Below are 26,985 nucleotides of genomic sequence, written 5' to 3'. Positions count from 1 at the left end.
ATAAAGCCTTCGTAGATTGCGAGAAAGCATTTGACTCAGTCGTAACAGCAGTCTTGCAGGCATTGTGGAATCAGGGTGTAGAAAAGCCTTATGTAAAAATTCTGAAAGACATCTATAGCGAGTGCACTGCTACCATAGTCGTGAACAAAGTCAAGAATAAAATTTCAATAAAGAAGGTTGTCAGGCAGGGAGGCACAATCTCGCCAATGCTATTCACCGCCTGATTAAAGGAGGTATCCAAAGGCATATACCGGAGACAGTTTGACATAAGAGTTAATGAAGAATCCCTTAGTAATCTGTGATTCGCTGATGTCATTGCCTTCTTAAGTCACTCAGGAGGTGAACTGCAAAGCACTATCAATGAGTGAGATAGGCAGAGCAGTACAGTGGGTCTAAAAAATAATATGCAGAAAACCAAAGTAATGTTCAACAGTCTCGGAAGAGAACATCAGTTTACCATTCGTAGCGAGGTAGAATTGGTATCCAAAACCGGACGAATGCCCTCCGGAAGTTCTTCACAAACGCGCCGCGCAAAATATCAACTACTTCCCCGCACATTATTCACTCCATGGAGCAGTAGTTCTTACCATCCCATAACATAAACACAATCGCTGTACAGCTATGCAAAACGTCGTCACTGTGTTAATCGTTTTGCGTACCCGTTGTTAAGAAATTGAAGTAGCTCCTAGCTAGCATCGCTAAACCTTTCAGCCTTAATGCTCCTATGAGAGAAGTAGCTTTTTTTTTGTATAAATATTCGAGAAGGTACCGAACTCGGTTTTTTCACCGAATTTAAGTTCTAGTTTGTCTTCGTACACACCAAGGGCAGCCACATATCGATGCTTTCTCTATCAATGTTTCCAAGCCCATTGAAAGCTTAAACAAGGGGCGCGTATGGAAACGGCGAAAATTTCGAGCCCTTTTTTTTTCTGACAAAAAAACCGCTTTTGTGCAAGTTACTACTCAAATAACTGATTCTTTAAAGACTTTAAATAAAACTGCGACCGAACTTTTCAATGCTATATGGCGTGCTTGTAAAAACAAGCAGGTCCAAAGCTGAAATTTTCACAAAACGCTTTTTTCTTTAAAAAAAGTACGACAGGTATCTCTTAAGTCTTATTAGCTGTAGTGTGGCGATTTATCCAAAAGGAAAGGTTAGTGTCACCGGACTGTATATTTGTATAATTTATTTTATTTAGATCTTTCAGCCTCTTAAGGAATCTACATTTGCTTGCTGTATTTGCTAAGTTGTAAAATAGATGACAGACAGGTGGCGCATTTAAACTCGCTGTCAAAACCGCAAGACTAAATGTGCTCACTGTTAATCGTGAAATTTGTATCATGTCTTAGACACACGCAACTTGATTTTTTTTTTCAATCGTATTTCGAAGCATTATTTAACGGTATATACATAACCCGGTGCTCCTTGACCCAAAATCTGCGATTACAAGAACGTTTGTCCAAGTCTGCCACCAGATATTCCCTCTTTTCCAACCATCTAAAAGGAGAGATCGGAAAAGTCAATATGACTAGTCCGTATCAAGCGCTTCCCCATTTAGCCGCCCACATTTATAGATGAAAAGAGAGAAAAAGAGCCCGTGCCGAGGACTCTCTCAATCAAGGCAAATATTAAGACGTCCGCAAGCCAAGATCACGAACGCTAATTACGGCTAAAGTAAAACCCTACAAAGGAAGACCCTGTCCTGTCCTCGGCTCTCTTTTTATGCGTTTTTTTTTCCTCGCAGCACACGTACTCCACGCAATGTCTTTTTTTTACTCTCTTTATTGTTTACCACCTTGGTCATTCCTTTTTATTTTTTTACTGTTTTCTTATCCTCTATCGCCTGCCTCATTTCTGAGCGGTGCGTCGTCTCGTCGTGTCTTCCCCTCTTATACTTTCCCTTTTGCTATTTTTTGTACCCGAATCTCCTTTTCTGACCCATCCTCCTTTTCCCTATCTTTTTCCCCTTTTTCCCCATCGCCATTTCGTCTTTCTGTTCGCACTACGGATCTCCCCTGCTCACTGTCTCACACTTCCCTCTTTCATACGCCTTCCCTTTTTCGCTTTCTTAGGGGCTCCTTTCGCTCCCTATTTTCCCGCACCACTTTAGCTCTTCCTTCGGTTCCCCAATGCCTTCCTTTGCTTCGGTGAATTTTTCTCCATCCTACCGTCAGCCCTTCTTTCTCGCATCCCGTTTCTTCTTCGCTCTATCCGCGCTCCCGCGCATCTGTGGCGTTTGAGGTGGAGGTGGGGTCGGACTGCTCTTTCGCCTGTTTTCCTTATCTGCCTTTTTCTTTCTTTCTCTCTTTATTTCTCCTGTAGTTTTCACGGCCGTTCCCTAATCCTTAACCCTGCGTCGTTTTTTTTTCTCTTTCTCGCGGACACTTCTTTTTTGTTCTTTAAGCATCTCTGTTTTTCGCACTCCCGTTAGTTCTTTCCCTCTTCCATCGCGCCGTCACGGGTGCGCGCATTCCCTTTATGTCTCTGCAGAAACCTTCGCACGTACTATGCTATGGTCCTCCGCAAACTCCTCCCGTGTGTCCTTCTTTTAGTCGCGTGCACCGGTATCGTCATTGCGGGCACCAGTTCACGCTTTTTTGTTACCTTTTTTTCTCTCACTAGAAACAGGCATGACCCACCCATAGCTGTAGTCAGTTTTTTTTTTCTCTTTTTTATGCCGCTTGTCTACGATGTCGCGTTACAGTTGCGTTTAATGAGATGAGCCTTGATCAGCGCTCGAGTGCTGTCGCATTTAGTGTGTTTTTTCTCGAGCAAAAAATGTGAACGGTGTCAGCGGTAGAGCGTGACCAGCAGCTGTGAACCCACTGCAACTCTGCGCTGAACCAATCAGGATTAAAAGTTTCTTTTCCTTAGCAGAAAAATAAAATGGGCCTTTTTTAGCTCATCGTGGAAGTACAGCAGCGAATGACTCATGCGCTGCAGAATAAGGGTTACACAGCAGCGACGCTCTAATACTAGTAATAGTTACTGAAAGTTTTCAACTTTATGCCTTCTAACGTAGGAATCTAGGGGCTAGCCACATATCTTCTATTGCCGCCGTACGACGTTTATTTTCTCATTGATTCTCCGCAACGTCCACAACCTAAGTTAAAGTCCCTCATAGCTTGAGTCGCTTTGGGACGTTAAGCCCTATAAACTATAAACTAACTAGACTTAAGTTAAAGTGAGAGCGTATTCTCTTTTATTGTTTATTGTAAACCATGCTTACACGCTATTAAGCAGTTACCTTTCGCCTTAGGTAGCAGTAGCAATAACATTTTTATTTCATGCATTCTGTTGGTAACCACTACACGTACTGAAGGTCCCATCGAGCTTCAAGCAAAACGCCAGCATTCTCTGAAGAGAAAACGTAATCTTTCTCTTCGTTTCACTAAGTTGTAGTCAGTAACTAGGCCAAGTCAACTTTCTAGCAAAACGTTCCAGCGGAATGTGCTTGTAGCAACAGGTTACACATCACAATCTTGCCTCTCTCTTCACGAATAACCCGTACGCGTTTAGGCGTTTGAATCCGGCCGGGTAGTACGAAGCGTGCTTAAACAATCTGTGGATGTCTACTAGTAGATACTCGACAAACAACACTACCTGCACTCTGCACTGTTAGTCATTTTGTGGGAATGGATACTGTTGTGCTTTGTGTAGTGCGCCCGTGGCTGATAGTGGGACAACCAAGTGGAAATCCAACCAGTGCATGGTAGCCAATTGTGCCATCTTTACCCTGGCTGCCCAGACAAGGCTGTTCACGCATGTGATGTTCCGTGATTCCTTTAAAAAGGCCCGCGTGGTAGTGAAAACTACATTCTGAAATGGTTTTTTAATCCATTCATTTGATTTGGATGGCAATGATTGAAACTATAATTAGACAACCCGCAGTCGGTCATGATGATTAAACTGAATATTAGTTCTAAGCAGAGCCGTTGAGTTCCTAAAAACCAAAAGTTTCGAAATCCGCTTTTACGCCTTCGAAAAGGTTATACAATCACAACGAAGAAGTTACCTCGGCTAAAGGAACATGTCGAGGGTCTCGTTGAAGTTGCTGTACAAGACAAGTCTTCAAAAAGAAGCATTGGTTTCAGTGCCCAGCAAGAAATCGTTGTCTCTTGATATTGTCTACGTAATGTATCATTAACGTCTTATTTAATCCAAGCGGGTTCTAGAAATGTCAGCAGCTTCACAAATATTCTCCTTCAACCTAAATTCGTTCTAGTTTGTTTTCTTTTCTGCGCTTTGAACGTAAGATACAGAATTCATTAAAAAGCATTTGCAACTATCGACTGCAGGCAAGAATGAAACAAATGCTTTACAAGCACTCTGTGGCTGCAAATTGGCAATCCAAAATAAATTACATACCCGCCAAAAATCCGTCCAAGAGGAGGTTCTGAAAGTTGATAGCGTTATATGGGCAATATAGCATGACCTGAAGTGTACTGAAAATATATCATATGACCTTTATGTTAGTTCGCAAAAAGAAGGTAGCGTTAAGGAACTGAAAAAATGCATGCCTGTTGGCTTACTCCTTTTTGAGCGAAAAATATTTCGTAGTTCCTTTTGCTGGTATTCAGTGAGCACAGCCAGCTCGCTGATTTCCAGAAGAACAAGAAGAGTACGCGGCAGCAGATCATGTAGCCGAAAAATGTGAAGTAACTGACCGGTTCGTGTGAAGTTCTTAGATTAAGAAAAGCTATTTGATGCAGTCTGAACAACTGCTATGTACGTTTGAATAGTCATGTTGGTCAAGAATCGTACGCATACATGGCAAAAAAATGAAGACATATCCAGAACCCATAGACGTATTTATTGCGCTAAAAACACGACGCAAAGAAAGACATATAGACAGGATGAACGTATTTCTCTCTCATCTACCCGATGCACCGAAGTGTTTAAACACTGCATAAAATAAGACCTATAACGCCTTTTATTAACTAAAGACTCTCATTAGTCTCGGACACCAGGCTGACCGAGTTGCTTAGTTATGCAAAATGTGGCGTACAGATTCTCGCTCGCCCCTTTTTTTGACCTTGTTCTCATTCATCAAAGCTCGCTTTGCAATTTTTTTTTCTTTCCTGCTTAAAAAAGGCAAATGTGGTCAACTTTAAACCGAATTGTAGCTGACACATGGCGGGTCAGAGCACTTAAATACAAATTTAGTATGCTCATTTAAAAGTTAGGAGCGCTATGAATAAAATGCCCCATTTTTTTTCTACACTCTCCTACATGTTGCGGGGTATGCCTTGAGCGCATCTTGAACATCTGTTTTTGTTTATTGCAGCCATGTGACCGTCGTTCAAACCAGAACTTGCGAAACCTCTGTCAAAGCCCCGGAACGTCCGAATGATTATGGGGCTGAAATGGAAAATAGTTTTTTGAGGAAAGGAAATGACGCAGTATTTGTCTCGTATATCGTTGGACACCTGAACCGCGCCGTAAGGGAAGGGATAAAGGATGGAGTGAAAGAAGAAAGGAAGAAAGAGGTGCCGTAGTGGAGGGCTCCGGAATAATTTCGACCACCTGGGGATCTTTAACGGGCGCTGACATCGCACAGCACACGGGCGCCTTTTGCGTTTCGCCTCCATCGAAACACGGCCGTCGCGGTAGGGTTCGAACCCGGGAACTCCGGATCAGTAGCCGAGCGCTCTAACCACCAAGCCACGGCGGCTAGCAAACGTAATATGCGATCCTGAATGTTGTACACCCATTATTTCTGCACAGCCACAGAATACCAGTGCATTTCTATTCAACAGTCTAGAGCCCTAAGGCGCACCCCCCCCCCCCCTCTCCTAGTGCCATACATCAACAACGCTACACGCGGCAACAACGACGGGAGGACGCAACGGGCGGTCGAAGCAACTCGAAGATCTACGGCGGCGCAGGAGCACCACGTGATCCGTTTGCAAAAAAAAGCGATTGTGCTGCGCAATGCGCGCTTCCGCTCGAAACAGGCCTCGGGATGGAATGGGCAGGAGAGGGGGGGGGGGGGGTGCAGCTTAATCCTCTGAGCAGCCGACGGCATCGCGAGCACATATTTTCGCTCCGGAGCGAGCGGTGGCGGCGGAGACTATCGGACAGCTGGTGCGGGTTTTAAATTCAGTAAAGCCCCCGCTGTGCAGTACGACAAACACATTGGCCCATCTGATCCAGCGACTCGGTGAGCGTGTAGGGCAGAGAAGGCTTAGAACGATGCCGTCAGGCCGGCTGGGGAAGGGAGAGAGATATAGGTAAGGTATATGCATTTCCAGTTTGTGCGGTTTGCTAAGGAAACAAATCTGAGCACTTCATTGGAAGCTTCCTTCTTCCATTAAATGTGGGGGACCCCGTGGTTCACAGGCTTGCCTTAATACTGGAAATTTATCAATCAAGAAAGCTCTTCTTTTGTGATTTGGCAATTATTATTTCGTGTCTCATGATCATAAGCGGTGGCATGGTGGTTTGAGCATCCGCCTCCCATGCGGGAGGTTAGCGTTTCGATACCCAGCGCCGCCGGATACCCACCGATGATACAATGGGTACAAGCTTCCCCTTGCCTTCTCCTCAGCTTATTCAGAGTGAAATGCGTTGGAAATGGGTCTTTAACCCCACCTTGATCACACGAAAATACCTTGCGCCATGACGCTCTTTTGCCGCAAGTGGCCTTGCGCCATAAAATATTATCTCCAGAATCGATGTTGAAGAAGCCTATGCCTTTATAAGGGGGGTTTCGGTTCCAACATGTAATGTTGCTGTTTGTTGATATGTCGTGAAAGCAGTCATTCTTAGGCACGATGGCCGCTTGTATCGGTGTAATTAGATTATGTTTCGCGGATCATTTATTATAACGTGCACGCAAGTGCCACTTTCAGAACACGAAAAAAAGAGCAATGCGGTATATCAGCACAGCGTCTTAGTCGTCAATATTCCTTGCCTGTAACTAAACACAACCAAATATAGCCCCCTTACCCTGATCCTAAAGGAATTGAACGCTGGCTTTTGAGGATAGGAAATGATGCAGTAACTGCCTCACATATCTCGATGGACATAATAATAATAATAATTGGTTTTGGGGGAAAGGAAATGGCGCAGTATCTGTCTCATATATCTTTGGACACCTGAACTGCGCCGTAAGGTAAGGGATGAAGAAGGGAATGAAGGAAGAAAGGAACAAAGAGGTGCCGTAGTGGAGGGCTCCGGAACAATTTCAACCACCTGGGGATCTTTAACGTGCACTAACATCACACAGCACAGCGAAACCAATTGTTGACAGCTCAGGCACCCGCTGCGGTGGCTCAGTGGTTAGAGCGCTCGGCTGCTTATCCGGAGTTCCCGGGTTCGAACCCGACAGCGGCGGCTGCGTTCTTATGGAGGCAAAACACTAAGGCGCCCGTGTGCTGTGCGATGTCACAGGACGTTAAAGATCCCCAGGTGGTAGAAATTATTCCGGAGCCCTCCACTACTGCACCTATTTCATCATTTCGTCTTTCACTCCCTCCTCTATCCCTTCCCTTATGGCGCGGTTCAGATGTCGAACGAAATATGAGACAGATATTGCGCCATTTCCTTTCCCACAAAACCAATTATATGACAGCTCAGGCAGACAGGCATGGGACGGAAATAGACGGCCCCCTTTATTGACAGCAACATATTCCTAATGGTGAATACAAATCAACACTTCAATCTTGCCTGCTTGAAGTGTCACAGAGAAACGCAGCGAATTGTCGTTCCTTGGCGCTCGAAGCTAGGCAAGTTTTTTACAGGTGTATTCGCACGACGGATCATTCCCCCTCTGACCAGGCGTCACGTGACACCCCATTTCCGCTCCATAAGGCCTCACCCGCGTTCGGAGAAAGACCGCGCCCATGACTAATCCGCTTATCCCCACGTCTCCGATCTTTGGCTTTGCAGGTGACGATAATCGGATTAGGCACGCCTACGGCCTTTCGCCATGCTGAGCGCTCAACATCGCGAGCCAGGTGTGGACCTCACGGAGCGGAAGTTGAACGTCACGTGACGCCTGGTCCGCGGTGGTCTGGGGGACGGTAGTACGTCGTGTGAATCCAACTAAAATGGGACTGACAACTTTGCACAAATAAGTGCGTTCGTTCTCACAACAGTACCTTCCTTTACTCCAAATGGAAGCGGGCAACAGAAAGAAAACACAGAGTAGAATAAGTTCAAAAATGCAATGTGTTCGTATGGCAGCTAGAATGCTCTGGAACAGTTAGGAGAGGCGTTCTTCTCAAACCTGTTGTTCGAAGGGCCACTTGAGCTCCGCTGCATAAACGGACAGCGAGCTTAGCGGCGTGGGAGCGCATCAAAGCATCGTTAATGTTCTGAGCAGCTCAAGAAGGAAATGCCGTCGATTACTTCTGAAGTACGCAGGAGGGTGATTCTAGCCAACTTTTGTTTAGCAACCATCAAGAGCTAAGCATACAAGTAAAAAATGAGGTCCCTGTTTGTGAACCCGAACTGAATATTCCGAAAAACACTATCACGACAGCGCCAGCTACGGTAAATAGCACCAAAACTAACTGGCTAAAACGGCTTTTGTTGCAATCTTAGCAGATTCAAATTGCACGTGAAACCGTCAACAAGTGGCTCAAGGCATTGCTGGCCACACTCACTCATGGCCTATCCCACCTGGCCGACTGGCACAACTAGCCACAGCGCTTAAAAATAACTCTTGCCTACAGTTGAACTCACCCTTGAAGTGCGAGTTCTAAATTCGGAAGTTGTGGATTCGAATTCCACCGGCGGCATGTGGTTATTTTTTTCTTCTGCTTTCTTATCACTTAGCTTTAAGTGATTGAATATTTACACTATTATCTCCAATTAATTAACACCACAAATTGGGAAAAAGAACATCCTCCACGCTCCTTGGTTTCGGTGGCTGTTGGCTTCCGTCAGTAACGAGCACCTCTTTTATTCTTGGAGAGCTGATCCAGCCGGTCTCTAAACATCCGCGTTTTCTTTCTCGAAGAATTGAAGAATTGGGATCTTTAATGTGCGCTGACATCGCACAGCACATGGACGCTAAGGCGTCCGTGTGCGGTGCGATGTCAGTGCACGGTTAAGATCCCCAGGTGGTCGAAATTATTCCGGAGCCCTCCATCACGGCACCTCTTTCTTCTTTCACTCCCTGCTTTATCCCTTCCCTTACGGCGCGGTTCAGGTGTCCAACGATATATGAGAGAGATACTGCGTCATTTCCTTTCGCCAAAAGCTAATTATTATTATCATTATTAAGAATTGGTGAGCGCCGTCTCATCCGTAGAGTTTTCACCATAGCTAGGAAGACTAGTCCTGTATACTCCAGGAGCAATAAAGCAAAGCGCAGTCGTTTATTAATGGTTTTCAAGAAAAGGGGAAGGGGAGAAGGGGAAAGCAGATGCACCACGCTACTGATACAAGTTGCAGAAATACCAACGGATTTTCGGTATGAAGCTACAACTGTGCATTTGGAACTTAATACCTAACAGGATTGATCAGCATAGTACGCACAATGTGGCGGAGAGTTTGAAGGATGCTTCACTCCCGCCACTGGTTGGCCCGGTATTGCACTTCCTCCGGGATCGGCATTGCCTTTAGCGCGTCTTTACTATCCTGTCTTTCTATCCCATCTTTCAACTCTCCTACTATCTGCACGTGGTAGCGATTGTGGCTCGTCTTGAGCCACTGAGCAGGCCTGTGCACTTTCTTTTTTTTTCTTCCTGGCATCTATCTATCTATCTATCTATCTATCTATCTATCTATCTATCTATCTATCTATCTATCTATCTATCTATCTATCTATCTATCTATCTATCTATCTATCTATCTATCTATCTATCTATCTATCTATCTATCTATCTATCTATCTACCTATCTATCTATCTATCTATCTATCTATCTATCTATCTATCTATCTATCTATCTATCTATCTATCTATCTATCTATCTATCTATCTATCTATCTATCTATCTATCTATCTATCTATCTATCTATCTATCTATCTATCTATCTATCTATCTATCTATCTATCTATCTATCTATCTATCTATCTATCTATCTATCTATCTATCTATCTATCTATCTATCTATCTATCTATCTATCTATCTATCTATCTATCTATCTATCTATCTATCTATCTATCTATCTATCTATCTATCTATCTATCTATCTATCTATCTATCTATCTATCTATCTATCTATCTATCTATCTATCTATCTATCTATCTATCTATCTATCTATCTATCTATCTATCTATCTATCTATCTATCTATCTATCTATCTATCTATCTATCTATCTATCTATCTATCTATCTATCTATCTATCTATCTATCTATCTATCTATCTATCTATCTATCTATCTATCTATCTATCTATCTATCTATCTATCTATCTATCTATCTATCTATCTATCTATCTATCTATCTATCTATCTATCTATCTACCTACCTACCTACCTACCTACCTACCTACCTACCTACCTACCTACCTACCTACCTACCTACCTACCTACCTACCTACCTACCTACCTACCTACCTATCTATCTATCTATCTATCTATCTATCTATCTATCTATCTATCTATCTATCTATCTATCTATCTATCTATCTATCTATCTATCTATCTATCTATCTATCTATCTATCTATCTATCTATCTATCTATCTATCTATCTATCTATCTATCTATCTATCTATCTATCTATCTATCTATCTATCTATCTATCTATCTATCTGTCTGTCTGTCTGTCTGTCTGTCTGTCTGTCTGTCAATCTATCTATCTATCTATCTATGACGCAAGGTCCCAGACGTTTGCCTTCGAGGCAATGGCTAGCTTGCGACATCTGGTAGCCGGATACACAACCATCGTCTAAACTAGTCCCGGACAGTTTGGTGCTAAATGTTACCACGCAGAATTTAAATGGCGATCTTAACCACCTGCAGAAGTGCCTTGAAGCGCTCTTGGCCGGCTGTGCTGTTTTCGCTGCTGTTGCGAAACTCATCGCGGTAATCTTGCATTCTACGCCTCGAGTTGCAGCCACTGCTTGTGCCACTTCGAAGTGTTTTTGTTTAGCTCACCGTTAGTTAGTTCAAAAACTTTAGCCGCAATAGTTAAGCGAGGCTCTTTATGCTACCGTTCCGGCGTCATTCAGGGACTTTGAATTGTGTCAATCTATATTAACTAAATATAAACTAAACTAAAGACCTACCTTACTCTGTCATTATTAGTATACTCAAGTAACGAACTTATGAATGTGTTGTAAGCCAGTAGCTCTACTGTCGTTCCAGTGCCTTTGACCCAATGTTGTTAATATGACCCTCCATTTGGAGGTCATGAGTAATCACTAGGCCCTGATAGCGATGCTCAGAAACTGGAGTTAGGGGTGTATAGATGATTGATTTTTGTCTCGTGTGATATTTTTCTCTTGTTATAATCAGGATAGCACCCTTTCGTACTCACAACCATCGGCGAGTCGCCGGACCAGCACCGAGCTGAATGAATCGAGTTAATTAGTATTTCGTGAACGTCAGAAGAGTTCTTTTCCTGGTGGAGGTTACAATCATTGGCAAAAAGCAGAATATTTACATGGAAATTTGTACGCGGTTTGTTTTACATACTTGAGGAATAAAATAGGCCTGAGACATTGCCCTGGGAAAATCCGCGTATGACAATCAATGTAGATGTCCCATAGTGAATTTGAACAAGTTGTGTCCGGTCAGTCAAGTAGTTGCTAATCCAGTTTATCCTAGGGGCGGCCACCTAATGAGGATTCTTTTTTATAATTTTTTTCGATTTTCGGTCAATGGATTTAGACAATATCAGCAATATTAAGCAGATCTGGCGTTGATTACCTGTTATTTACGCTATTTGTAAGCTACAAAAATTTTACCTCTCCTGCTTTCGTATGGAGAGAGCTGAATTTAATAATTTGTTGCTTATTGCTCTCAGAAACATGCAGAAACATTTCGGCACATTACGCACAGAAAAGTGCGAGTATATCTATTTTTCTACTTTATCTTGCCTTAAGCAGGGCTTATCATGGCGGGAAATGAAGAGTCGAAACGACAACCAAGTACAGGTGGTAGTGTGACACTTAATCATTGTGAACAGAAATAAATTAAAATCTTATAGCAAATAATGGAGTGTGCTACCTATTAGTAATGATCTAAACTGGCTCGGCACTAAAGAAAGACACGAAGAAAATTCCACACTACTGTATGAAAAGACAAGGACACTTATTAATGACGTTTACTCCTAAGCTCATCTTTTTACGAGACGATGTTTCCACACAGCTATTGATGTTAATAAAGTTACCGAACTTCTCTGGTTGAGCTTTTTCGTTATTAGGCGAAATGCTACCAAGGTATTGTATATTAGCTAGCCCGAATATAATTTTCATGCTTCGGCTGATAGTCAGAGTTCCTTAGTTTTCATTGCAGAAACTTCGTTTTCGTGGCTTTCTAAACCCTTGTACATAAATTATCATGATACACAGATTATGTGTTCTTGTATATTTAATTTACCTTCGCGGCTTCAGCTTACCGTGGCTTGCAGGATTGATTTACTGTATAATAAAGTAGAAAAAAAAACTTATGCGCATCGAGAAGTGTTGATATTTAATTTATGTAAATATACTTTCTAGCAGCGTCATGATGAAAATAGCATCAATTTTCATTATGAAAGACCAGCATATTCCGAACGTAAGGAGTATTTGTTAAGCTTGATTACGAAACACATGTTGTTTCATTAGACACAGAAACTTTATAATCACTTTCTCTAAACCGTTTCAGATTTAGAACATACACATGATAACGAACCACGAACCATCTCCACAGTATGCCTTAACATTAGCCTCACCATTTACATTGCCGCACCAAAAGTGTTCCGCCGTCGTGGTGGCTCAGTAGTTACGGTTCTCGGCTGCTGACCTGAAAGATACGGGGTCGATCGCGGCCACGGCGGCGGAATTTCTATGAACGCAAAATTCTAGAGGCCCGTGTACTGTGCGATGTCAGTGCACGTTAAAGAACCCCAGGTGGTCGAAATTTCCGGAGTCCTTCACTACGGCGTCCCCAATAGCCTGCGTCGCTTTGGGAAGTTAAACCCCAATAAGCCAAACCAAAAGTGTTCCTCAATCTAGACGAGTTGACAAAAAGAACACAGCACAAAAGAAAAATGTGCGCGCATCGCACTTCAGCTCTATCTGCATTTCTTTCCCTCTGACCTAACAACTTAATTTTTTGATCGTTGAGTCTCCGTTGCATGTTGGCTAAAACTATGTCATTATTGGTGACTTCCAATCGCAGAGTTGGAGCACTTCTGGAGCAACGTTTCCTGCTCTTTTCGGAGCAACTGTATTCCAAACGCAGATCTGAGCCACAGATCGCGTCTTCCAATCGTAGACAGGGAGCGGTTGCCGAGCCGAGATTGCTCCGTGGAGCAGTCGGGACTGCTCCGCCGAAATCGGCGCATCCGACCGGAAGTTTGCGTGACGTTCTTTTTCAGCGGCGATAGCGGCGCCCTACATGCTCTGGCCTGCATGCTCTGGCCCGAGCAAGTGTACTCCAATCGCAATTTCAGGTCGCGCGCTCTGCGCTGGATTCAGGCGCTCTGTCACAGAGCATGCAGACCGCTCCGAGCCTGCGACTGGAATTCACCATAAGTGTCCGCACTCTTTTTTCAATTCTACACCCAGGTTACAACCCTGAGATACCTTTGCCGTGGGTTTTATTAACACAGAAAAACAGGACTCCCACCGACCAGGGCAACGAAAAGATGTTCACAATCAGGCAGCAAGAACCAAGGGAGTGATAAATTCAGTAAACTCCTAGCCTAGTCGAGTGCGTGTGCGTGTGTGTGTGTGTGTGTGTGTGTGTGTGTGTGTGTGTGTGTGTGTGTGTGTGTGTGTGTGTGTGTGTGTGTGTGTGTGTGTGTGTGTGTGTGTGTGTGTGTGTGTGTGTGTGTGTGTGTGTGTGTGTGTGTGTGTGTGTGTGTGTGTGTGCGTGCGTGCGCGTGCGTGTGTATGTGTGTGTGTGTGTGTGTGTGTGTGTGTGTGTGTGTGTGTGTGTGTGTGTGTGTGTGTGTGTGTGTGTGTGTGTGTGTGTGTGTGTGTGTGTGTGTGTGTGTGTGTGTGTGTGTGTGTGTGTGTGTGTGTGTGTGTGTGTGTGTGTGTGTGTGTGTGTGTGTGTGTGTGTGTGTGTGTGTGTGTGTGTGTGTGTGTGTGTGTGTGTGTGTGTGTGTGTGTGCGCGCGTGCGTGCGTGCGAGCGTGCGTGCGTGCGTGCGTGCTTGCGTGTTTCTGACAGCGGTCTCTTAGCATGCTTTAAATGCTGTTTTCATCTCATTTAGCACAATTTCTTTTACGCAAAGCGGCACGGAAAGCCAAGTAACGAGAAGAGCACATAATTTCTTTATCACGATTTGAACGAAATAATTCCGCTTTCTGCTTCTGAGCACGGTAGTTAAAGCGACGGCGGCACTGCACGGCACAACTATCGCTCACACGCAGAGAGGATGGGTCTGCAAATGCAGCTGTGGATAACAGCTGCATAATTTTACATCAGAATGAGCGGAAAAAGAAGAACTGAGCAGGTATCAAACAGGCAAGGTCCTAGATCGCTGCTTTCATACATTTTCAAACATAATTCGTACAACGCACCTAGTCAGTGGCCAACGTTTTCACAAATCCTATAAGAAGTAGCATCGAATAGTGAATGACCAGGCCACTGGCCGTGGTCTCGCTGGCTGCAATAGATGGTTAACAAAGTGGGCCATTTCATTATGGCCTTTTGTAATAAAAAATAAAGGGACGGTCAGATATCTTACGTGACAATTGTACTTAATTAGTTGGATTTACTATTGGTGTTTGCTTCAGTGCATTTACTCTTACGAACGTCTTGACTCAAAGCCGAGGCTTCACACATGCTACAGAAATTTCTGTAGGGAGAATTTTCTGTGGAGAGCAAACGGTGGGTGGCGATTTTGGAGGGTATACTTGGGTAAGCGTGTTGTAAAATGGGGTGGAGCGGGATGGGGAGTTTGAGGTGGATTGAGAGTGGTGGTGGTGGGTGAGTGAACAGCCTCATTGCTAGGGGGTGCGCTGGGGAGGTGGCCAGTGGGTGGTACTTCCGGTACCGTGAACTCTTCACTCAATAAAACTGCAGGCAGAAAAGCGTGGCTATTTTCGCATGGCGACCTTAGTACTGCTTACACACGAAAAATGGCACGTTTCCACAGCTAGTGTGGTGCATGCTATGAGCCTCTCTCGCGCTTCCGTCTGAAGCGTCATTAGGGCACTTGTATCAAAAGTGGTCAAAACAGGTGTCTGGATCTGTTGTGGCGTGTGTGTTTCGCGGGAACTCATCTGGACGCGCCTTCCCCCCGTTTTCTTCCATCCCTCAAGGCACAGCAGTTTCCTGCGAGGTGCGCCTTAAACTCCGGTCGCTCTCGAACACGCCGCAACAAACGAAATTGCGAGAAAAAGACAGAAGATGTCCTACAGCAGCCGGAAGAAGACGAGGCCGGCTAAAGAAGGACGTCGAACAAAACACGCACAAAAACAAAGATATAAAAAAAGAAGGCACGCACGGCTCAGAGCGGTCGCATAAAAGACGGAGCAGAAGGTGTGAATCTCTCTTCACGCCGCCGTGATGAGTCCGAGAAGATGCGCCCTTCACGAGAACGTATGCAGCAGAGGCGCAGGGACGGTGCAAGCCGTACCTACGCTGGCATAGAAAAAAAAGTAAGAAAGACGGCGTCTTTTCCTCGGCAGCCCCTTTCCTCCTTACCCTGCTGAGAGAAGGTAGCGGTGGTAGCGGGGCAGGTCGTAATAGCAGCAGCAGCAAGGCGAAGGAGGAGGGGAAGGGAGGTGATCTGGAGGTACGAATGAAGCAGGGGCCCCAGGCGGAGCGGGCGCCGGCGCACGCCGCCGCAGCATACATGCTTGTCGGCGGTGAAAAAAAGTTGACACCCGGCAGCGATTTACGGTCCGTGGCAGCTGCCGAGCGAGGCTGAACGCCGCCAAAGCCCGCGCTCTAGCCCGTTCCGACGGCTGCCCTTACGGCTGACGGTGAACGGGCGCTCGCGTGCCCTGGTAGTGTGTGTTCGCGGACTTGCTCCGGCTCCCGTGGGTTTCCTCCGACCTGCGCCGTGCAGAGCAGCCGTAGCTCGCCCAGAGTGCCCGAAGTGCAGTGGTCCTGGTTCGTCAGCGGTAGTGGCATTTTTTTTTACTTTGTGCGGGAGCCAAAAGCCAGGGAGTTCACTGGGGAGTAACCGGTCTTCCGTAAGCCTATGGTATCTTGAGGCAAAGAGCCGGAGTGATGGTGATCTCGAAGACAATACAAGTGAAAAGGCACTACAGCAACGCGCGGGGCTTTCTACATTGCGGAGCGATGGTCGTGGTGCCCTGAGAGCACGATCCTGTGTGGCGTTAACGGAAAGACCGCGAACAAGAGCAGATATGGCAGTGAAGCCAACAAGCTGCCTTCCTAATGAGGCTTCTTTAAAAGAGGACCCTCATTGACATGACCTCGAAGGCAAAGAACGAGCAGCGGAGCCTTGTCAAAGCCAAGACTTCCCCTTTAGTAGCCACCATGCTTTTACTCTTAAGTTAGCACATTCTGTGATGTAGCCTCAAGCAAAAGCTGAAGCATGGACATTGAACAGCTGTAAACACCTTTACACCTGGCAGCAACATCTTGAGACGGACGTTCTGTGTGTCGACCATGCCGCAAACAAACCAGTGGCACAGTGGCTGCAGCTGACTCCATACACCCTCACCCTCTTTCCCTTTTAAACAGCAGTGGCAACGGGGGTGTCGTCATAACAGTCTGCGGCGTGGTCTCGGAGATCAAGGAGCGTGGGCGACAATGAAAGAAACGATATTATACCTTCTTGACCAACTACCATGACGTTTTTATGGTACAGCTACTCGTACCGCGTGCTGGAACCCTGAATAGAAAGACGGCTGTCACGGAGCTAAGGCGCGTTTTTCTTCGAATGGAGTGATCGGAATCAATTTAAAGAAACAGCCTCACCGACGTGCTCCAAAGACAACGCGACCGAGGAAATACTACAGCGGACTAAGTGTCATCCTTCTCCAAGACTAGGGATCACAGCGTCTTATGAGGAAGTCTGCTGGGACAAAGTGGAAAAGACAGCAAAGGAGCCGACGGATTTCCTTTCCTTTTTGGTGCACGCCATGTCGAAGATGGTAACTCTGACGGCCGGAAGCCACCTCTTTGCGAGAGGTACTGTGCACTAGAGAATTCCGTTTCGCTTTGTCTAATAGCGAACCCAAAGCCCAGGTTGTAGTAACCGTACGTGTTTCATGATTGCGACGGCAGAACTTTTATGTGCTGTGCCTAGTTCAGTGAGTTAAGGGAATCTTCCAAAATGGAGTAAATTTGTACTAAGAGACTAATGACTCATTAGAGCAGCGTCTTCTGAACTTATTGTCAGTTGTGACAGCGCTTTGATGGAGGTTCATATACGATGTGGCCTTATGCCCAGACAAGTTCAAAACTAAGAAACTTCACATTATTTTCTATAGATTAAACATCTCTTAACCAAGGTAAACTCAAGTACTCTTAAATGTACCCAATGCTCCTAAATGTAAAATCCGGCCTGTTATTCTTAGCCACAGAACAGTGTGGGTTGAAAGACACTAAACAGTTTTAACTACGAGGCTATGGTTATACGTCCAACGTTTGCACTGCATAAAACTTTTCCAGCTTTCCGCCGTGCTTCATTTCTTTAATTCGTAAAACGAATTAACTTAAGCGATTTTGTCTTTAGTGATGCTAGCTACTGCCCTTACTCTCTCGTTTGTCATTTTAGCCAATTGAATCCTCCGTTCTAGTTCAGCCTACCGCTATTTTCGCAGCATAAGCAGCATGTCCAAACAAACGCTACCACGAGACATTGCTACGCTCAAGTAGAACCAGCAGCTGGGTGGCCTGAACTATTAAAATGCGGTGCATAGCATCACTGTTATCAAAGCGAGTCGCTCTGACCGCAGAAAATAAAATATGCACTAACGACGGCGACTTTTCGGTGCATGCACATTAAGACCATCGAACACCTTGGGATACTCTGAAATTAAGTTCCTGATAGCAGAGATATTGTCTCCGTGTCCTTTCAACTTCACTATATTGCGGGCGTCTGGAACGATAGCATCATATATGATATCTGTAGTTGGTTGATCCTACGGGTTCGACAGTGTATATTTGAAGACAAGCGTGTAACTCCACTTAAAACCACGTGTTTTGAGATTCCCTTGCTTTGCCGGTGTATATACACAATAGCAGATGGTCCACCTGCCACCTATCAAGTAACTTTGAGACGTCAGCACTATCCACCAACCATGGCAACTGGCAACCTCTCCACTAGATTGTGAGCAAACTGGCCGCCATAGCAGGTGGCAGTTAAATTAATAATTGGTCGCGAGGGGTTGCTCGTGAGTATCACAAGCATCACCGGTGGCTGTGTTTGAAACAGCTGCCTGCGGGGGCAGTGGCGCATCGCTTCACCGTTGCACCAATGCGCCAGGAGTGGTATGACTAACCATCGTTCTATGCATGAAAAGTAGATAATGACCATTTTCCGCATATATGGGCATTAAACCGTTAACTATATCGCGTAACACTCTTACGGCGGAGCTTAAGTGTCCGCTGCAGTTTTATTTTCAGATGCGCTAGTAAAGGCGACAAGTTAGTGGATTTAGTTAAAAGCCGTTAACTAAAAAGAGACAAGTTAGAAGCCGTGCCTGTCGGGAAAACGAGTAGCAAGAAGCTGTGTGAGAACAGCGGTGCTTTTGTGCCATAATGAATCAAGTATGATATGAAGTTCTTTACAGAAGATTGTAATTGAAATTAATTTCGAGCATATTTGACTCTGAGAGTTCACGTACTCAAATACAAAGCTGAAATGTCCTTATTTTATTTTATTAGATGTACTGGCAATCCCTTGAAGAATTTTTACAGGTAGCGCATGTACACAGATAGGAAGATGTTCATCCAGTGTTAAATGTGACGTAATAAATAGTGACGGCCGCCTGCAGGTTATATCACTAGTCTCGCCATTCAAAAACCTCCACTACTTTCATCTCAGTCCTGATGGCATGTTAGTGACGCATTCTTTATATCAGTTCAGTGCATGACATTTACGGAACAATATGAGAGCGGGAACTAAAGGTACTTTCCCTGCTCACACTTATTTCGGGTTAGAAGAATTGAGGCATCATATTTTATACTGCTTGCTTTCTTCGCCTAAATGAGTTGTAGCGTACAGTGTTCAAAAGCCTTGCATTCTTCGCTTGCCAGTTGACATACCAGCTAGAAAGGTACGTGTCACGAGTTCCTCTGCATTGCAAAGCAACTCATAACAGTTCTCATAAAAGGCATTCAAGGTGGACGCATTATGAGTTGCAGACTGCGTCACTGTTGTTGCTCTTGCGGCGAAGGCTAATCAGTGAAAAAAAAAATGTTTTACTGGAACAAGGAATAAAATGCAGCGTTCGAAGCTCGAATCTCTCCTGCCAGCACCACCAATTTCAGACCAACGTATCCTCGTATAACAGCCTAAAAAAATCCTTTGCATGAAATACATTCCGAAGCATGCGACTGCCTATGCAAGATACCATTTTTATCAATTCTTAAAAATTTCAGCGCTCTAATCACAAATTTCGCACTACAGCTCGAGCTAGATACAGAGACGTAAGCGTGGTTAAACTACAAGTTACTTCGAGTACTCTGAGACCAAACACACTGTTTAGCACACCCAGAAACGCACCGTAGATGTACATTCCTCAAAATATCATAAAACTAAAAATATTTAGTTTATTCACTTAGCAATATTAGATGTCTTGTGTAAGTCTTTTCATTCGTTAAGAGCATGACGATTTGGCCCTTCTTTTAATACAATCGGCTATTTTTATTATTTTTTTTCAAAACATTTCACTCCAATTAGGTTTGCTGATTGTATTCTGTAAACAAATGACTTAAGACGAAACATCAGGAAACCGCTATAGTTCTGCACGAATTACGCCGGTGGTCAGGCCGTGAATACGTTACGCCTGTAAACTCGGACTTCAAGCGATAACAAAGCCGTTTCCACACAACATGAACAAAAAAGAATAACAGAGTACACAATTTTTTGCGCCTAATAAGTTAAGAAATAGAACCAACCAACCTAAAAAAGGTAATTATATAAGGTGACAATCAAGAAAGGCGCTCAGTTTGCAACGCTTAGAGGTCCATTGACTTCGGCAAAACTGCACTGCACTCGGATTGCATTTGACATACTGGAATACTGCACGATCTGTATTTCTGTATTCCCACACAATGCAGGCACTGTACAGCATGAAGCAACATAAAAAAGAGCACGTTATTAACGTATTCAACGTTTTAAAAATACACTGAAAACAACTCCATCTGAATGTAGTTTTCAGTAAAAACAATTTTGTAGCTCATTTTAACTATTCTAATGTTTGTTCGACAGCAAAAGACGCATTTACTGCTGAGAACATTACACTTACCTATTTCCCCTGCCCTCAGTTCAAGCTCGACTTGACAGGAAAACAGCAAAGGACTCATTTACTGCTGAGGACATTACACTTAACAATTTCTGCTCACCTCAGTTCAAACTCTACGCAGGAAAACACTCCGTGATCATCGTTTTGAAGTAAATGGCGATGTTGCGTAGCCTCTGGGATCCAAGATTTATTTGGTCTACGAATCGCAGTTTACTTGCTAAATCAGTACTTGCTAAATGTCGACACTTGTACTTCCATTTTTCGCCTTTTCTAGCTGCTAAAAGCTCTCCTTTCAGTGAAACGATAGTTAGTTTGTCTTCAGCGCCCCTTTATTAGGTTCTCAATGCCGGTGCAGAAACAAAAGTAATTTTTTTTTTTTAGTATTAGCAAGGTGTTCACTCCTGTGCAGTTAAGCTTTGTACATGCTCGGCATTTAGTTTTACTCAGGAGCCCCTCATGTCAAGCGCACACTGCCTTTCCCAAGACAGCATCATGTGACTTTGCACTTGATAGCTTACTCAGCAAGAAAGAAGTGACCACAACAGCTTATATTTCAGGTTTAAAGCGTCAAGCGCTCAACAGACTTTCCAGCCTGAAATAATCATTCTCTTCCCTGAATTCCCCACATATCATCCTAACCAGAGTGCCAACAGAGGGGCAGACGAATATTTCTCGTAAACCGCGCCAACTGGAACCGAAAGGCTTCACCGCTTTCAAAAGCCAATTAAAGGCGGCCAGGAAAAGAAATGTGACTGCGAGGTGTTTATTACGTCGCTTAGCGCACATTCGAGTTTCAACAGCCGCTGCCGTGTTCTTCAAACGAAGTTTCCCGTGCTTCCATGTAAGCCGTGCCTACTTGACTACAAATCACTCTGGCATATTTCTCTGCGCCAGGTGCAAATTTATTTCACCATTCTTCGAAGTCCTTTGTCGGTGCGATTGTGAAAATTCGCCCCGCTGTTGCATGCGTGGGGTATTGTTAACACGTTTCTTCGTCGTTTCATGGACAATCAATTCTCCGCTTACATTTCCTTCAACGCTTTGCCTCTTAGCAGAATTAAGTATAGACTATCATAAAATAGTAATAGCGCGACGCAGAGAGCTTTATTCATTGCCCAAATATTAAGCTCATCTGAAACCCTAATAACTTGCTTCAGATGGAGCGCCTGAATCAGTCACTCCAATGAAGCCAGAACCTACTCTCAAAGAGATAGCTACGCGCGTTACATAAAAACAGACAATGAAGAAAGGCTTATTGTAATATTTACTCACCCCATCCTTCACCCACAGAGTATATTAGAAACTCAGCATAGAGCTGCAACATGACGCATCTTGAAACGAGGCCACTCCAGGAACGTGAAATGCAGAATTCCCTTGGCTGCTTATTATAATGCCTAGTTGCTTGAAAAGTCGCGCGGTGGCGCTACTGTTTTGTTTTATGGGCACTTTTCCATTAAGGATAGTCTTTAGGCTTTTTATAGACTACTCATAAACTCTACTGCTTTCTTACAGCTATTCCCTTCTGTCTATTCGTACTCTATAGACTGTCTAGAGACGAAAGTTCATTAAAGTATATGAACATAAATATATAAATTGTCTATAGACTGGTTATAGGATATCTTTTGTGTATAGACTAGTCTACAAGACTTATGTATTGAAAGTCTATAGACTTTATTGACAAACGTCAACGGACAGCCCATAGACATGGGTTAGGCGTGTTAGGAACTCAAAAGATGACACGTTTCCTGCATTAAAGCATGCAAGTATTGGGTAGTCGAACTATAGACTTGTTGTGCATCTCGGTGCTTACTGATGGCATCCGCGGAACAGCCTGAGAATTTTCGAAAATTAAAATCAGTGTCATAAAGCAGCACCGCGTGCTACACAACGCTGGTTGTTGTTTTGAATATCTCGGGTTGCTACTAGTTAGAAGATAAGGCAATCGGATTTATCTGAATTCGTTCTCTCTAAAAGAGCTTTTTTTGGCCAGTAGGCGACACCAGTATCTCATGCTCTGTGCTTCGATACCTTCTTTTCAAGCATCATCACGATTCCACTTACAATAAACCGTTAGACAAAGTCAGAGCCAGAGCATTTTCTCCGAGCCATAAAAGTATTCGCAACGGCAGAAGTGACGTGCACTGCACTCATCTAACATAGCACCAGCTACCCCTCTTTCTATTCTAATAATAATGTCAGAATGTCCATGCCGAAGGTTATGGTGCAGTGCTAAGATGCAGTGGAACCACTTGAACTCCTTTGGTTACCGTACAGTGCCTTTGTTTCCTAGTTTGATATGCCTGGCACCGTTCCCTCCCTTAAGACCTAAATTAAAGCACGCTGAAATTTTCTTGATATAAAGCTTAGATGTCCCTACCGTTAAATCGTAGGAAAAAGACTAGACGTTTGCTATGAAATCTGAAACAGCATTTTTTCTCTTCGACATTTTTGTTGTCCGCAACGACGGCTGCTGACGCGTCACTGTTCCTCAGCACTTTTGTGACTGGTTAAATTAGCCGCAGTTGTCAATTAACATGACGACAATAACAAAGCCGCTGTTTCTTTTTTTTACTTTTCGCAGATGCAGCTCCGGCACCCGGGACACAGTAGGATAGGGGAGCGCTCTGCTGGACGACAATCTTCCTTCGTGAAGAAAGGTCACAAGGTACGTAAAGCAGCAACTCAAGTTTTCTTAGTTTTAAGCTTCTTCATTTACTTTTATAGCATACCCAAGCATTCGCTTTGAGGCAGTATATTACAAAATCTTGCTACTCCATTATCTGCTGCCTCAAGAAAAAGTAAACAAATACAGGCAATAAACCAGTTATGCGAATAACTTAAGTTTCGTTATAACCGAAAGCAAAACTTAAGCATCCTCAATCCATGCAACTTTTCGCTGGTCCATTTGCTAGAGGATGACCGGTAAACATAGTAAGTACGAGAGAAAGAAAATGTAGCACTCTTTTAAGGCAATGATAAAGTCCTGCAACAGTCGTCATTAGGATAATGCCGACATTCGCCGATACTTACGTTCTGTTCACAACCCCGCAAAGTTCGTCACATGCTCTAAGGGTCCTAGCAAATATTTGAACAATTAGTGCTCAATTTAAGGAAAACAAATCATAAGTAAAACATCTAATGCCCTCCGGTTGAGTCCTCGAGCTGGAGTTCGCGGAACATCGATTTACACTATAAGCGCTCAGTCCCAGCGTCGTATTTGAAAGTGGACCCAACGACGAGGCGCCCGGAACATCGCCGATACCAATGGCGCGCCTTTTGTCCCATCTAACGAAACTAAGTAAAAAAAGCATCGGGCAGATCGGATTCATCGTTCCAAAGCGGCTTGAACGGAATGCAAACTGATCCACCCATCGCTAGCCCTCTCGTCCAAATCTGCCGCGCTGAATGCAACGCCATCTCTTTTTTTTCTTTTTTCGCATTTCGATGCCTGGACCACTCTACTAAGCCGCCTAGAACTGCAGTAATCCCGACTTCCTGTTCTGATGCTTTTACGAACGGCAAACCCAAGCTGCCATCGCAGTGGGCACATTTGACTCGCGCCGTTCGCGGCTGTCGAAAAACCCTCGCTGGAAGCTTGTGCATTCTGCTAGGTGCGCCATGCGCTCACACAAACAAATGGGGAAAATTCAGTTACACTTATTTTGTGCGCTGGCAATGCGATACGGTTAGAACCTGTTGATGTATGTGCTGGAAATGACGTCACTTCCGGTTTGGTGACGACACTTCACACCAGCCAATGGGAATCATCCACGCTGAAGACGTAATTTCCCTCCAGCCAATGGGATTTATCTGCGCTGGAGAGGTAATTCCCTTCCAGCTAATGGGAATACTCCTGTCTGGTGACGTTACTTCACTCATGTCAGCTGGAGAGCTTTATGACCGACGTCACAATTTTTGCCCGATGAAGCTTTTAATTCTGTGGCGTTAAAAACTTTTACTCTTCGTAGGACTGCGAGTTTGATTAGTTACCTCTGGACAGGACGTCAAAGCTCAAGTCCCCGCCTGTCGTTAAGGTTAGGCTGCGAGCTCAGAAGCCCCTCCTCTTTCTTTCATCATGTGTATCACTGGCAACGTAGTTATGTAGTAAATTAATTCCGAATGCATGGCCAGTTCTTCTCAACAGATGAACAAGGTCGATAACCTCTCGGGGTCTACTAAGCTGCTTCGGAGCAGCTACCTGAAAGTTCTATATCGAGGTACACCCCTCCGAGCGACGTTTGTCTTGCCTGCCTCCTCTTGAAGCGTATAATGTGCAAAAAACACTAGCATTTCAAATGTGCTTCGATCATTATAATTAATTAATTAATTAATTATTAAGTTGCACTTGCCACTGTTCGTTCAATTCTGAATATAATCTAAAACAGCCCTATTTAAAATCTTATCAACGGAGCTGACTGAATATACATAATCAATTCATTTCCTAAAGAGTCAATAATAGGAAGTGCTTGAGCTAGAGTAAAGATTGACAGGGAGCTACTAATAACAGGTTTCATTGAAGATCGATAGGATAGGATCGACGAGATGCAGTTTCTTCCTCAGTGGGCGCAGTGTAACGATGATAGTTACGTTGGCTAACAACTGAGGTGTGTGCGAAGGGCTCGGACGGCTGACATACGTGTTACGTAGCAACGGGAGCTTCGCTGACGGTTCTAAAACATTTCGTGGGCATGGACTCTGTGACAGAGCTGTCGTAATCTTCAACTCTCACAAAATGTCGCACGGGAAGAGTGAGTCCAGTTTCGCACTGAAATATTATGTACAATGCCTGAATCGAGACCACTCCATTCTTACTCCGCTACGTGCCTTGGCTCTGTAATGTTTGAAGGTGGGCCTTAAATATTAATCGGTTGCACTGTATATCTTAACGCGAAAGCTTTAAAGGCCCCTTTCACCAGAAAATCAAACGTCGGCGTTGTAGGTGTTGTCAGCGAAAAATCACGAGTATGGCTATGGCAAGTAGTCCCCGGAGAGAAACCTATGACGCAGGTGGGCCACATTGGTCACGTGACCTTGCGGCGTCATCACAACCTGCCTACCGTGGCAGGTTGCAATTAATGAATGGTCGTTCTGGAAGAGAAACCTGGGCCACACAAGGCCCACCGCTGGCAACACCTGCCACCGCTGCACCACTGCGCCAGCAGCGGTATGAGGACGCCCAGGGAACTATGAATGTAATGTGGAGACTGGCATACCGTTTAAGTGTAGCTTCCAATTTTTTTTTTTGTCGGCGAAATACTTTCACTTTCCTTATACCTGTGTTTTAAAGAAAGGTTCGCGTAACGTAACCTTACAATAGTAAAGAGAGAGGGCAGGTAGATGTCTTAACAACATAAAGTAAACACGGGAAAAAAATATTCCCACTAACCGACTTGTCTTCGTCTGGGCGAAGAAAGACGAAGACTATTGTTGTCGAAACGTAACCCTTCCCTTGTATCACTGTGTGGTATCTTACAATAGAGTTATTGCTACCCAAACTTTTCTTCTTTTTCCGCCATATTCCTTTCCTTCCTTCTCACCAAATGATCCTGAAGAGAGAGCGGCCCTATAGACGTGCTCTCTTTCAAAAATTTTATCGTGACAGGGATCGCCGTAGTAAATCAGGGTGGAACAGACATCCATTATGCGAAGGTTTATCACGTGAACGCAAGACCTCTAAATCTTGACACTTGGCTACTACCATCGGCACCATTGCCATACAGTGAGAAGAACAAAGCACTCCGTCTGAATTCCGCAGGTGGCATTACATTCAACTAACCTAAGAAATTTTGACCAACATGTAGGGCGAATTTTGATACTTAGGCAAAGGGGTTCCGCAACTGCTATGTTTGAAGCCTACAGGTTCGCCACCTAGCTCCAGCAAAAAAAATACTAATTAGCTCTTGTGCGCAAGAGACGCACCAGCTTTAGCAAAGTTTTCCTTAGTCACGTGCGTTGTAGTCATTCCTATTGCACGTGGTATCACTCATAGTGAGTACGGTGTGCATTCGTAACGGCAGGTAAACTTTCGGGTATCCTTTTTCGGGCATATCAGCGAGCATAAAGTGGTAATTACTCATTAGCATCCACTTAAGGGGAGTGATAAGGCTACAAAGAAAAGCTGTGCAGTTCTCACAGGCACTTTAAAGATGAAGAAAAATTCGTCCCATCCAGGAATCGAACCTGGGATTACCGCCTGTCCGGGACAGTAACTCTTTCCTCTAACTTAATCCAGGATGGTTAGCAAGTAGATTGTTGGGCGAAATCGAATGTATCAACAAATCTAATTGGGAACGGTGTTAGTCCGTTTTGGCGAATCACCCAAGGGGAAGTACATTTTAATAATCAAGTAATTACCAACTAAGAATTGCTGATCAGTTCGGCCTTACCCTATCATATACTTACTAGATGTCCTGTTTAGCTTAGTTCGGAAAGTGACTGCCCAGGACAGGCGGATTCCCGGGTTCGATCCCCG

General features: G+C 44.3%; 1 protein-coding gene across 5 annotated transcripts in view; it reads left to right on the top strand.

The window, feature by feature from the left end:
- The window catches only part of LOC144107724 (uncharacterized), a 260,626-nt gene that overhangs the window by 41,277 nt on the left and 192,364 nt on the right, over window positions 1-26,985 (top strand). For all 5 annotated transcript variants that reach the window (XM_077640867.1, XM_077640863.1, XM_077640859.1 and 2 more), the window contains exon 2: window positions 23,095-23,178. The gene's annotated coding sequence lies outside the window, so the exon portion shown is untranslated. The remainder of the gene's footprint in view (window positions 1-23,094; window positions 23,179-26,985) is intronic.

This window comes from Amblyomma americanum, chromosome 10 (genome assembly GCF_052857255.1).
Source record: "Amblyomma americanum isolate KBUSLIRL-KWMA chromosome 10, ASM5285725v1, whole genome shotgun sequence".
Lineage (NCBI taxonomy): Eukaryota > Metazoa > Arthropoda > Arachnida > Ixodida > Ixodidae > Amblyomma > Amblyomma americanum.
This window is presented reverse-complemented; position numbering and strand designations above follow the sequence as displayed.